The 14,287-nt window shown below is 39.6% G+C and overlaps 1 protein-coding gene and 1 long non-coding RNA gene across 15 annotated transcripts in view; one reads left to right on the top strand and one right to left on the bottom strand.

The window, feature by feature from the left end:
- Nucleotides 1-14,287, bottom strand: part of thrb (thyroid hormone receptor beta) — a 519,521-nt gene that overhangs the window by 339,617 nt on the left and 165,617 nt on the right. The window lies entirely within an intron of this gene.
- On the top strand, nucleotides 1,405-4,302 carry LOC311093745. Its single transcript, XR_014608479.1, has 5 exons — nucleotides 1,405-2,394; nucleotides 2,657-2,730; nucleotides 3,041-3,089; nucleotides 3,372-3,521; nucleotides 3,718-4,302. It is a non-coding gene; the product is annotated as an uncharacterized lncRNA (long non-coding RNA).

Here is a 14,287-nt window from a genome sequence, read left to right as displayed (position 1 = left end):
CAACCAGTACTGTGATCTTACCATTCCTACTGTAATTCTTTCAAAACAGTCATGTTGCAAGCCATCCATTTTGACAGTTGTTTCAACAAGAGGTTGAAAGTGATGCATTGTTACTGTATTCATTTGTCTCCTGCGAACTATATGTACACGCTCTAGGAATAAAGCCCTGCTATGCATGCATTATTAAATGTTCTTGTCAGAATTAAAAGATTCAAATACATAAATACATTTGATGTACACATTTTAATAATTTGAAAGTTTCTGAATCCTTTGGGAATAAAATATATATAAAATGACTTGATCATGATTAATGTTCCTGTTACATATGAAGATCATGAACTGACAATCTTAAGTACGAAGCACAACATTCAGTACAGATAAATATACGTCTCTTCCAGAGTTGTGAGATCCAGTCAGAGTCTTCTTTGCTTTTAAAGTATATAAATATAAGTGCAATACATCAAGTGAAAAGTTAACAAATTAATTGTGTTCAATCCAGTCATCAGTAGACCTCTCTGTTAGGACTCTGTTTTGAATAGTTTTGCTTAAAAGTAGACATTTCAAGCCTTCTATAATAGATAGCCTATATTTCTCAAATCTGTGAGGCACAAGCTGAGTTTTGCCGCCCTCCAGTTCACGTGCAATGCAAGTGATCGTGTCGGCGCCTTATTACATTGTCTGCTATATAGTTGCTTCTTATTTATTAAATACAGGCAATTGGTTGATAAAACATTGATCAAAATTAAGATACAATTTCTACAAAACGAAAATCTTTTAAAAATAGTCTTTCTACAAAACAAAACTCAATGAAGTGTTCAAAACCATGTCTTACCCACTCCGTGTCTCCAGACATATTGTGCATCTCATGATGTATTATTATCTTTCGCATGCTACATGCTCACTTTCATAATCAACATTTATTAAATAAAAATATAACATTAGCCTATAATATTTAAACATAAATATGAAACTAAAAATGTTTTCTTTAAAGGGTCATGAAACCCCCCTCTTTCAGCTCAAGTCTGGCTCACAATCTTTTTGAAAAATGCAACTTAAATGGGCGTGGTGGCTGTGAGAAGAAGGGAGGGGAGTGGGTGTGGTATGGCACGGCAGGGGAGAGGGGAGGGGGGGAACTGTCATTGCCAGTGGCCCATGCATATCGACTGTCACTAAAAATCAGTGATAAAATGTGAGGAAATGCTAGATTTTTTTACAGCTGGCAAAGTTAAAGTCTAATGAAATACACTGACACTTTATTTTTGTCCTTTCAAAAGTAACTGAATGCCCTGCTACATATATTAGCCATTTATAATTGTATTTAAAACATATAACATGTATATGTATAATTATGTCATTATAAAATATATATTTGTTTATATACACACTATAAATGCATATATGTGACCCTGGATCACAAAACCAGTCATAAGTCGCACTGGTATATTTGTGGCAATAGCCAACAATACATTGTATGGGTCAAAATTATAGATTTTTCTTTTATGCCAAAAATCATGAGGATATTAAGTAAAGATCATGTTCTATGAAGATATTTTGTAAATTTCCGACCGTAAATATATAAAACATGTATTTTTGTGAGTGAATGCAGCACAATCATTAACATAAATGGACAACTTTAAAGGCGATTTTCTCAATGTTTCGATTTTTTTGCACCCTCAGATTCCAGATTTTCAAATAGTTGTATCTCGGGCAAGTATTGTCTTATCCTAACAAACCATACATCAATGGAAAGCTTATTTATTCAGCTTTCAAATGATGCATACATCTCAATTTCAAAAATATGACCCATGTGACTGGTTTTGTGGTCCAGGGTCACATATTTGAAAATAATAAATTTTCCGCTTAAAAAAAAAAAAAAAAACGTTCCGTACTAGATCTACGCGCCCCCTGAACCCACATAATAAAGGACAGTGACAGAAATTTGCACAAATTAAGCATACGCTCCATACAATTCTCCATACAATTGAGGTATTATCGAAATATCTAATAACTTTGAGTAAAAAGCTATTTGGATGGTATATTCTTTCTCTCTGGGAGGTTAGGTCATTTAATTAACGTTAGCTGTCCGGATTTTTATCAAACCCTGAGCGCGTATTTTCTCCCCTCCAGTAAAGTTAAAATGTCAGGCAAGATATTATCATGTTAGGCCTAACGTTACCTAACTTACTTTTTTCACTGAATTTCTGGTATAACATGTCCATTTTTGTTTACATTTTGACAGTTCCACCTCCCCATGTAATGTTGTTTCAAAAAAAATAATTAATATCATATGATACTGTGTGTGTGTGTGTGTGTGTGTGTGTGTGTGTGTTCTGTTGCAGCTTACAGTTTGTTCAAGTGTCTTATTTTGGAGTTTCATCTTTTCCTGACATCAGAGTAAAGTAAGATTTAATACTGTTCCAACTTGATATAGCCAAATATTTTGTCAAATACTGACACTGGTCCACACTACAGCATTTAATACTGTACTGGTTTGGTTAGTTTGAGTCCATTTTTGTTTACATCATGACAAATATATTCTCCACCACCTCCCCATGTAATGTTGTTTCAGATAATTATTTCATATCATATTAAGATACTGTGTGTGTGTGTGTGTGTGTGTGTGTGTGTGTGTGTGTGTGTGTGTGTTCTGTTGCAGCTTACAGTTCACAGTTCGTTCAAGTGCCACCAGTCTTATTTTGGAGTTTCATCTTTTCCTGACATCAGAGTAAAGTAAGATTTAATACTGTTCCAACTTGATTTAGCCAGATATGTTGTCAAATACTGACACTGGTCCACACTACAGCATTTAAATTGTCAAGGCTTAAAAATTTGCTAATTATCAACTTGAAGTTGCAGCACTGGCCCAATAAAGTTCCTGCAACTGGCCCAAGTGTCTTTCACGCTGGCCCCGGGCCATCAGGCAGTCCTTATTGTCGAGCCCTGCTGTATAATTATTTTTGAAAACACTAAAAATTTAGGTTATTTTCCACAACTCACTAGTTGCAATGTGTATTTTGTGTTTCTGTTACGTTTCTTTTAGATAAAATGAATAGAAAAACTGTACCTGCCTCCAGCTCCACCTTAAGACAGTAAGTTCTTCAGCAACTTCACTGTGAGTTGACAGTTCATTGTTGATTCAATTAAGTTCAATAAGGCCACATTTATACTGCAGATCTTGATGCCCAATTCTGATTTGTTGACCACATCTGAATTTCTTTTATTTTTTGGACCAGCTTCTTTAATTTAAAAGTGACCCATATGCAATTACACCATGCACTTGGTGAAATAACCCAAGGTAGACATACTGACCTGTTCTTGAAACAGGAAGTTAAATTTATCTGGTGCTGTTTGTTACTTCCTTCTCGTTTAAGGATGTTTGGTGCCACAAAATTGGTACAGTGATGGAGTTACCTATTGGCCAAACTACAAAAATGATGAGAGAGTGAACGGGGCAGTGAAAAATTCTGAGGAACCTGGACCTGACTGGAAAAAATATGATGCCAGAGTTATTAAATCATGTGGTATGCTATTTTCTTTTTAAATAATCTAAATGGCTTTTGTAAGCAAATATCAAAGTATTTTGCCAATATGTTATATGGGAAGAAAATCCTTTTAATTACATTCTCATATTGTTATGTTGTCTATAGTTCTGTTCTTTTTTACTCTATTAATTTGAAGGTCTACTGAAGTTTAACATGTAGGCTATTTATTTTTTAGATGACTACTTTGTGGCACGACAACTCTTGAAGAAAGCTCTAAATTGCAACACATCAGATCTACAGTCTGAAGAGGAAGAGGAGGAGATTCGGCCAAAAAGAAGGCCAAAGCCGATGTTAGTGTACGTATATTATCTTTTATATTTTACATTAACTTTTTGGCCTCTATATTTTCTCAAAAACATAATTTAGTGTTATGATATGATGAACCCGACAACCACCACACGTAAAGCCAGCTGAAATAGAGTTAAATGGACAGTATGTTTTCTGGTTTCTCAGAGAAACCATTCTCAACCAATTACATTGATTTACAACTTAAGTTTTTAGGCCAGTGAAAATGTTTATGTAATTACATTTACATTTATGCATTTGGCAAACGTTTTTATCCAAAGCAACTTACATTGCATTTTAAGGTACACATTTACATTCCTATCAGTTCTTGCTTCCCCTGGGAATTGAACCCATGACCTTAGCATTGCAAGCGCCAACACACTACTGTTTGAGCTACAGGAAGGCTTTACATTTATTATTATTATTAATAAGAGTAATTAATAAGATGTTTACTGCATGTTTTTTTCCACCCTAATTTATAGTCATTTCTTGGGAGACTCTGTATTACAGGTGCTGTGATGAGAGCGAGGAGGAAGATGCTCATAAAAAGAGAGGCAAACTTTTAAAACAACCATCAGCTCCTGTTATCGCACCACCACCTTTTATCCTAAGTAGCTATCCACAGCTGCTCCACCTCCACCCATTTCACCGCCTCACTGTTCACAGAGACCAGCAGAAGAGCAAACCCCTTCTGCAAGCAGGGTCTACAGACCTACCTGGCGGGGGGGAAGATGTGGATCAGACAGTATTGCCTGCTCTGGTGAGCAATACCTCATTAGATACAAGACTCAAATAGAGTTTATTTTGTCAGCTTTTTTATTTTTATGCATGCTTAGTCCTGTGTCAAATTTACTATTTAACTTTTATCATATTTAGTCAACCTTATCCTGTTTTTGTTTAGTTCTTTTTTTAGTCAACTAAACTTATGGCCATTCAAGTTTTATTCAAGGAAAACTTTTTTTTTTTGTCACGCTGTATAATGGTTAAAATTATAATCACTTAATCATTTTAGTTGAGCTTCTGTTTGTGTTTGTGCCAAATTCTTTAAGGAGTCTATTAAAATCTGTAGTTTTCTTATGTCTCATTAGAACTACAGAAACGCGCCCCGATCTGGCAATCTTACATAGCGTGGGTATAGCAGATAAAGGACCGCAAAGCGGAGGCAGAAGTGCCTTTCACCCTGTTACGACTTGACATTATTTTAAGTTAAAAAAAGAATTATGCCTATCCTCTAAAAAACAACAACCTGGTAGCTTCAATGTGATTTCATGACATGTAATGAAAATCTGCTTATGTATTACAGGTGCTGTGAGAAAGAGACCAAAAAGACTCCCGTGCCGCCACCGATGACGACATTACAAAACATGTAATCCGGTGGTTCAACCTGGCATCAGATAGGGGAAGCTCAAGGAGCCGTCCCCCCGTCAGCAAACCTTGACCCAACAGTAGTGAAAAAAAAAGACTTTATCATTTTATTGTAATGTTTTTCACTAAATAAAATGATGTTCTTGGTACAATTCATGGTTGATTTGATTTTTTTCTGTAATGTCTATTCAATGTATACATGAATAAAACTATTAAAAAAATATATTAAATACATTTATAGTCTGTAATAACCTATTTTGTTATTGTTAGTTGGCTAAAAAATATTAATGTTTAATGATTTCATGTTTTATTCATATTAATAAAGGCAGATACATAACTATTCAAGTTTTTATAGAGCAATCCAGTCTATCTAATGTTCGTCCACCATTAGATTTTAAATATATCTGTAGCTATAGTTTTGGCCAGATAATCAGGCAGTGTGGGGAAAAAAGTGGCATTGCAGACGGAATTTTATGAACGGGTCCAAAACGGACCCGGGCCGGATACGATGCTCATATGACCGGGTCCAAAACGGACCCGGAGCAGATATGCGGCTCATTCGCGGATCCAAAGCGAAGCCGGGGTGGATGTACCCATTTATGTACGGATACGCAAAGGGACTAGCCTGGGAAAACCCAGACAACTTCCGGCAAATTCAGATTTGCTCGAGAAGTAGTCTGGCAAAGAGCTCATTCAAGCCCATTTCCATGCAGTCGAAATCGCGGCACCAATCAGAAACGTTGAGGCGGGCTTTACACAATGACGATCGCTCTGATTGGTTTTAGGTCTATCCAATTGCGCCCAGACTGAGGCATTTGAGCGACGTCCATTCAACTTTTAAATGCAATATATTCAAATTGCAAACACATGAGGACAGTCTCCATAAAAGACCCACTTGGCAGATGAACGTGCTACTACATTTCTCTCCGAAACGGTAAGAAATTAAATTCGATTTAATAGAGGATTTTTTAACTGTGACACGATGATTGACAGGGCAGTTTAAGTGACAGGATGCACGCGACAGATCCGTCCGAAAAAGATGACGAAGTAGTATGTCCTAAAGCTTGCCTACTTTTTTGCTACACATTCAAAAGTAAATACCTTTTCTTCACAAAAAGAGTACATACTTTTATGGCGTAGTGTAACTTAGGCAAATTGGGACGCAGCATATGGCTTTACACGATGACGATCGCTCTGATTGGTTTTAGGTCTATCCAATTGCGCCCAGAGGCATTTGAGCGACGTCCGTTGGTGACGCCCCTTTGGAAATGATTTGTCTATGGAGCTTTGCCAGACTATAACTCAGTTACTGAGAATAGTCTGGTTTTAACCAGGCTACAAAGGGACCGCAGCGGTGTCGGACCGGATCCGCGAGCCGCCACCGTGGCGTATCCGGCGCGGTGTGCAAGTGGACGCAGTTTCGGATCCGCTTTCTGGATCCGTTCCGGAGTTCACTGTACCTCCGCGGCGGATGCGTTTCGTAGTCAGTTTGCTGTCTGGGTAAAGTTTAATAACGAGTGATTATTTAACAAAAGGCATGTAAAACGGTCAGCGTTACATTTTAGACACACACACACACACACCTCTGAAGCGATAGAAAAGTCCTCGGGACCACATCACTCGCAAGACGAAACCTGCATTGGTGTACAAGGCCGAAGTCCACCATTCTCCATTGAATGGTTGTTACACACACATAGTTTAGATGTGTCCGTGGTTGATGGCCGGAGTCCAGCCCTGGCAGAATCGCGGGGAAAGATGCACTGGAACTTTTGCACCACGAAAACAAACGCGCGTCCCATCATTGCCTCTCTCATCTACTATGCGATATCACAGTTTGACATGTCTGTCATTGGAAAGTTCCACATGGTGTCATTAATAATTAAGAGCAAGTGTCTTCTCATTGGATAAGAAAACTCAATACATGAATAATTATGAGACACTGATGAGTCATCAAAGTACTATAGTGCTCTGCCACGTCACAGCCTGTCACAGATGTTTCATTTTTGTTGTAAAAAAGTTATTAATTTAGTTAATTTATATATATATATGGCTGCTCTGGAGAAAACCATGATGTCATCGTTCAGTTCTCATATGATGGTGTCAATGCAGGCAGATCAATAATATTGTTGAATATTAAATTAAATGCAAAAGCCAATGGCAACAAAGGTGAAAAAAAGGCGAAAAAGGTGACAGTGGCAAGGAACCAAAACTCCATCAGGTGACAGAATAGAGAAAAAAAACCTTGAGAGAAACCAGGAAATCTGAACTTAATAAAAAATAAATAAATACATAAATAAATATGCAAAGAAATGTAAAAACAACAACAACAACAACAAAAAACATAAATAAATATAAAAAACTAAAATAAGTATTTATACTTTTATGTCCTTATTTATGTATAATTGTATTTTTTTTCTACATTTATTTATTCATTCATTTATTTATGCAGTTATTTATTTCCACATTCCCCATTTTCACATTTATTTAGGTATATATGTATTTATGTCTACATTTATTTATTTCCACATTTATTTATTTATGCATTTATTTATACATTTCTTCCTCTGTATGCTAATGAGGGGGGCGTGTTTTATCTCAGACATGGCAATCGAGCTCAGAGTGGCAGCGCTGATGCTTTGAGGATACAGCGACACCTTGTGGTGTGAACAAACGAAACGCAAGAGGAATGAATGACTTAGAAATGGGCAATATATCCAAAATCTTATATCACGGTTTAAGTCATTTTATATCACCTTAACTGTATAGGTTTACCATCTTTTATTTCGGACATGGAAAACAAACTGTTCCAAATCCGGTCGGGATTTCTAAAATGTCTTGGCAGCTCACATGAAGAGAAACAGCATCTTCAACAGATCTGATAGTTTTAGATAGTTCTAAATTACAATGATTTTTGTTTAAAACATTGATTTGTATGTCATCCTAATGAGTTGTACAGTTGTAAATGCCATATCAAAAACATGCATTACTGTAAAAGGGATTCATTCACACTACTCTGACATTCTCACTCCCATCTCCTTGTCTGGGTGATTTATTATTACTATCATAAATGCAACAACAAAGAAGTGTAGAATTAAATGTGACTACATTTTCAAAGATTTTAACCTGAAAGAGGTGAAGGAAATGAGAATGAGTTATCTTACCTTTCCAAGTCTCCCTAAAGTGAAATAACTTAATTTTAAAATAATAAATTACATATACTCATCTAAAGAATTCCTTAAATCAAAATTTGACAATGGAGAAAACTTTTGTCAATTTTGTGAAATTGATATTGAAACCACTGAGCATATTTTCTTTTATTGTAATTACTCAAAGGCACAATATGTATTTTTTTTGCTTTAAAAATATAAAAAATCACTATATCTATGTTATATATTTTTTAAAGTTGTGTATTTACATTATCCCGACAGTTCCAATTAACTTCTAAATCCAGAGAAATTAATATTTTAATTCGAAGACACGGACCGTGTCTTTATTTCCGTTATGTCGCAGTCAATGGCGTCATATCCGCGTTGTCCCTGGTTTCCGCTCGTGCTGCCATGGTAACCAGAGCTATGAACCAGAGCCCTCTGATAGTAACCAAGACGACAGACGTGGACCACTGTAGTTCGCAATGTCTATCTGCACGCTGTTGTTGTTTCGTTCAAACATTATGGACCATGGCAAGCAGACTTTGGATAAAAAAGGAGAACTAAAACGAGAATCAATATCAGCGCGGTGTTTTCGAGATGCCTAGAGCTCCCATAGACAGTATATAAACGAGAGCTCCACGTCCGAGACTTCGACCGCTCCTATATGTACTTCATTAAACAGGTGAGCACATTTACATAAAACTAATCAATGTTATATAGTTCAACAATGATAAAATGTCAGAATATGATCTGTATGTTATTCTAATGTTGATCTAGCTTAACGTTACTGCTAGTCTCATACAAACAAACTAACACATAAGTTACATTTCAACACATTTAAATGCAGTTTAGTGTGATAGTGTAATGTTAGACCAAGTGAAACAGTGCTGCGTTACCTCACAAGTTTAATTTGTCTAATAAACTGACCTGTGAGTAGTGATTCTGCGTGTAGTTCGGTAGAATGAAATGTCCATATTCCTTTTATATCCGCGGGACTCGCGTCGCTTGTGGAGCTGATAGCTGTCTCTTAGCAATCCCGAACTGCTTCACATCACAGTCATGATAAAAACATCGATGTATTCAGTCATCCATAAACATTAGATCGGTCGGCTTGACGTTGACGACAAGATCCATAATTCTTAGCAAATGTTGCGTCATCAAACTACGCCTTTGTTATTGTAAATAGGTTAGCGACCCCTAGTGGAGAAAAAATCCCATACTGTACGTTCAAAGTTGTTTTGGTCTCAATTGTGCAGTAAAAGGTTGTGTATAATGTGAATCCCCTTGAATACAAACAAATTAAGTTTGGTGTACTGAAGAAAGATTGTTCACAACACTATTTGGTCAATAACCTTTTTGAACTTGCTAAACACTTCATTCATAAATGCAGATTTTTGAAAACCCCCGTCCTTTCCTCATTTTACTAATGAACTTAAAGCTTTTGCTGCTTCTCTTTGTACCCTTTCAAATGAAAAAGCTGCTACAGTAGTTTCTTCAATGAGCTATGTACCCTATAGCTCCTTGCTACCCCTTGCAATAACTTACTTTGCTATAAATGTTGATCTTTCAATTATTATTATTTTTATTAATATATTTATTTTCTCTTCCTTGCCTTTCATGATTGTAAATATGATTTGAGACTTCATTGTCGTTACTTATTGTAATTTGCAACTATGTCTGCCTTTTGAGAATTGTTAATTGTTTAATATTGTTTGTTCAGTGCCTATTTGTTTGAATATTTGTTTATTTCTCAATAAAAAAAAGCCCATGTATGTGATCATTTCATATAACATAATATGATATACTAGATATCACACGAGAAGAGTGTTTTTTTTGCTGTTCCTTCAGGAAAAAAAGTTCCAAACTCCACAGAACCGCTGCGCCTCTAAGCAACACATGCTGTTTTCTTACTGAACGAATCTTACTCTAACGAATTGGCTGAATTAATGATTGAACTCACTCGTTAAGACAGTGACTTGTCACCACCTACTGGCTGTTTTAGTTTCATATTTAAACGTATAATTTCATCGATTCTGTCATTTCATATTTCTACATTCAAAATGTTATATAAAAAAAATAAAAATTGTATGCAATTGTAATTGCAGAGTAAAGGCATTCTCCTCTGCATTAAGCAGTAAAATATACCTAATGCCACTTGAAGAGACAGCTTCTGCACAGCAGAGGTCCTGCAAAGATGGCTTTTGTTGATTTTATTCGACTGGTACACTAAACAGCCATATAGTGCCTACTTATTGTAGCCTGATAACCGAATTTATCTCTTTATGATGATGCATTTTTAACTAAAACATGTCCCTGGAAATAAATGTATAGGGGGAAATATCACCTCTTAATAGGAAATTTTGTTTCTGTTGCTGTCAAGATTGTTTTTGGAAGTTAAATAAAAATTAAATTAGCTCAAAAATCTGAGGGGACACGACAGGTGCGGTTTGAATGGGCATGATGCTTCTGTGCACATATATACACTGCATGGCGTTAGATGCATGTCTCACTAGCTGCTATTACATGAGCACCTTTGGTTTGATTTAATCCGGAATAATTTCAATTGATGCAGTATCTAAGACCAGCATCTATGAAATATGCGTTATATTTCAAGCATGTGAATGCATGCAAAATTAGGAAACGCGAATGTAAACTTCAATACAGACTCCAGTGAAATATGCGCTGGTTTCTCTCCGCGTTCTGAGCTGCTGTGCGAGTCTCATCGACAACAAACGCAAGCTATCAGCCCCACCCAGCACTTTACATTAAATGTGATCAATAGTGGACACTTTCACGCGCTTCCATGTCAAAGTGTCTGTTATCAAATCTGTTGAAGATGCTGTTTCTCTTATTGTGTGCTGCCAAGACATTTTAGAAATCCTGACCGGATTTGGAACAGTTTGTTTTCCATGTCCGGAATAAAGATGGTAACGTCTCAGTTACTAACGTTACCTCGATTCCCTGAGAGAAGGAAACGAGTACTGCGTAAGTAGCTTACGCTATGAGAAAACTCCTTTTCTCGAGAATATTGAAGCCACATTTTTAAAACGCAGTGCAGCTGCACAGCAGACAGCTAGCTGAGCGACAAGAGTGGTCATTGGCTGTGCGATCCCCTGATCTAAGCACAGTAGCACGGTGGGTTGCGCAATGCTCGTTCCCTTCTCTCAGGGACTTCTCTCAGGTTGTTACTAACAACCGAGACATTCCCTTTCGAGAGGTCTCTCGTATTGCGTAAGTAGCTTACGCTATGGGAACCCCTTTCAAAATGCCGTGCGTGCTTAAAACTTCGCCCCATACTATAGCCTAGGGCAGAGCGCCCAAGGCACATAGAAGAGTAAAGTTATGAGTCCTAATAGAGGCCAGACCAGTGACAAGCCTCATATAGGGAACCAAGGAATGGGCCTTAAAAAGGGCCAAGCCCCTTATTTATAATGTATAAGAACCGTAGTTCAGGTTGAACCAGGACCAGATATACATCGGGCCTTATAGTATGGTGAATTGTGCTTAACACTTATTATATTGAAAGAACATTTGTTTGTAAAGCGGGAACTTCCAGGTTATAAAATCTCATAAATGTGGACGGCGAGGCCCAGCCAGCCGCCGCACAGATATCTTCAATTGATATTCCACTCGACCATGCCCATGACGAGGCCATGCCTCTCGTGGAATGAGCTCTGACGCCTATGGGACAACGGAGGCCCTTAGACTCTATCACTATCCAGCGTGATAATCTTTGCTTTGTGACCGCAAGCCCTTTGGAAGAGCTGTTCTGACTGCCTGAATGGGGCAGAACGTTCTAAATAGGCTCTAAGAGCCCTGACAGTGCAGAGTAGATTTGCGTCTCTTTCATCCTCTAGCGAGGGAAGAGCTGATAGCGAAATGACCTGCACTCTGAACGGAGTGGAGAGCATTTTAGGAACATACCCGTGCCTCGGCTTAAGGACAACTCTGGAGTTGTTGGGCCCGAATTCAAGACAGGAAGCGCTTACTGAAAGCGCTTGCAAATCACCTACTCGCTTGACTGATGCCAGTGCTAGTAAGAGAGCAGTTTTGAGCGAGAGAAGCTTCAGGCCAACTGACTGAAGTGGCTCAAATGGGGCTCCCTTCATGGCCTCCAGGACCAGGATCATGGAGAGGTCACAGACAGGGACAGAGGGGGGTCGAGGTGGGTTGAGGTGGGTTTAGCCTTCTGGCCCCTTTGAGGAAGTGCACGACCAGGTCGTTTCTTCCCAGTGATTGCCCAGCCACGAGCGTGAAATGCTGCTATGGCTGCTACATATACTTTGAGGGTGGAAGGGGTGCACCCCGCATCCAAGAGCTCTTGTAAAAAGCAGAGCACCTTTGGCACTCCGCATGAGTAGGGGTCCAGGCTCCGTGCTGTACACCAGCCGGAGAACACTGACCATTTTAGAGAGCGTAAAGACGCCTTCTGGTTTTCAGCACCCTCTCTGGGAGGTCCCTGTATACCCATTGAGGGGCCATACATAGAGGGCCCACAAGTCGGGACAGGGGTGCCAGATCGTTCCGTTCGCCTGCGTGAGGAGGTCTCTCCTCAGTGGAATCGGCCATGGGGCTGTTTCCAGCAGCTGAGTCAACTCGGAGAACCATAGCTGGTTCTTCCAGAGAGGAGCTATCAAAAGCACTGCACACTTGCTCTCCCTGATCCGTTCGATGATCTGAGGAAGCATCGTGACCGGAGGGAATGCATACAACGGGCGGCTCTGCCAATCGTGGGCTAGCGCATCCCTGTCTTTGGAGAAAAATGTTTGGCAACGAACGCTGTCTTCTGAGGCGAAGAGGTCGACTTCTACTTCGCCAAAGATGTTCCATATCAGCTGAACCGTTCGCCGGTTGCTTTCCAAGGAGCCAGGGTTCTGATACAGCCATGGTTTACTTTGATGCGTAAGTGGCCAGATCGCCACGCATGAGTTGGTACACAGGGTTTTAACCAGCGCTGAAGAGGACGCATGTACAGTAGACCCAGTTGGAGTACTGATGATGCTGAGGCCATGAGACCTAACATCCTCTGAAATCTCTTGAGAGGCGCGTAAGCGCCCGCTCTGAACGATGTCGCTAGGCATTGAATGGTGAGCATGCGCTCTGACATAAGCCGCGCTCTCATTTCTATATTGTATATTGAGTTTATGACTGTTCCCAGGAAGGAAATGCTCTGGCTGGGAGACAGTGAGGTTTTGAAAGCATTGATCCTGAGACCTAGGCATTCTATATGGCTGAGGAGCCAGGATCTGTGAGTTATTAACCCGTTGTCTCAGGGGGGTGAGAGCTGCATCCAGTAAATGTACGGGGTGCTAGAGATAGACCGAATGGCCCTAGTTAGCACGCGGAGAAGCTCTGCATCAAGGCTGGTTCTCAAGTCGCTCGTGCTAGCTTGTGTTGAGGGTGCGGGGTCGGCCACGGAGCACGTCCATTCCTCACATTCAGATGCAGCGAGGGAAAGGCTGTCATCCTTGTCGTCCTCCTCGTCTGATGCCCCAAATGAGACGAGACCTGTGTGAACAGGACCGGTGAGGTTGTTTCTCTGGGAGACAGAGAGGTACGCGGGGACTGGGACGGCGTGTGCTCTCTCGTATTCGTCCGCTCTGGCATCCTCTGTGCGCGACGCTTTTTCGTGCGTGGCTCGAGCAAAGGAAAAGGGGGAGTGGGCGCGGGGTCGTCGTCGGCGAAGCTGGTCAGTCGAGCCCTCAGTGTAGAGAGCGCCATTTCATCACACTCCGGGCAGCCGCCCTTAGAGAGTGTAGCTTCTGTGTGGTCATGGCCCACACAGGAAGCGCAGAGGATGTGACAATCTGTGACGAAGACAGGGCCTCTGCACGAGGCGCAGGTGACCCGAGGCATTTGAAACAACGTCTGTGAAATTGCTTTTTTAGAAAGTGAGTCGCAGCGGCGAACACACTAGCTTTTTGTAAAAGGACATAGCGCGCCGGA

This window comes from Abramis brama, assembly GCF_963993115.1.
Source record: "Abramis brama genome assembly, chromosome: 12".
In the NCBI taxonomy this organism is placed as follows: Eukaryota; Metazoa; Chordata; class Actinopteri; order Cypriniformes; family Leuciscidae; genus Abramis; species Abramis brama.
This window is presented reverse-complemented; position numbering and strand designations above follow the sequence as displayed.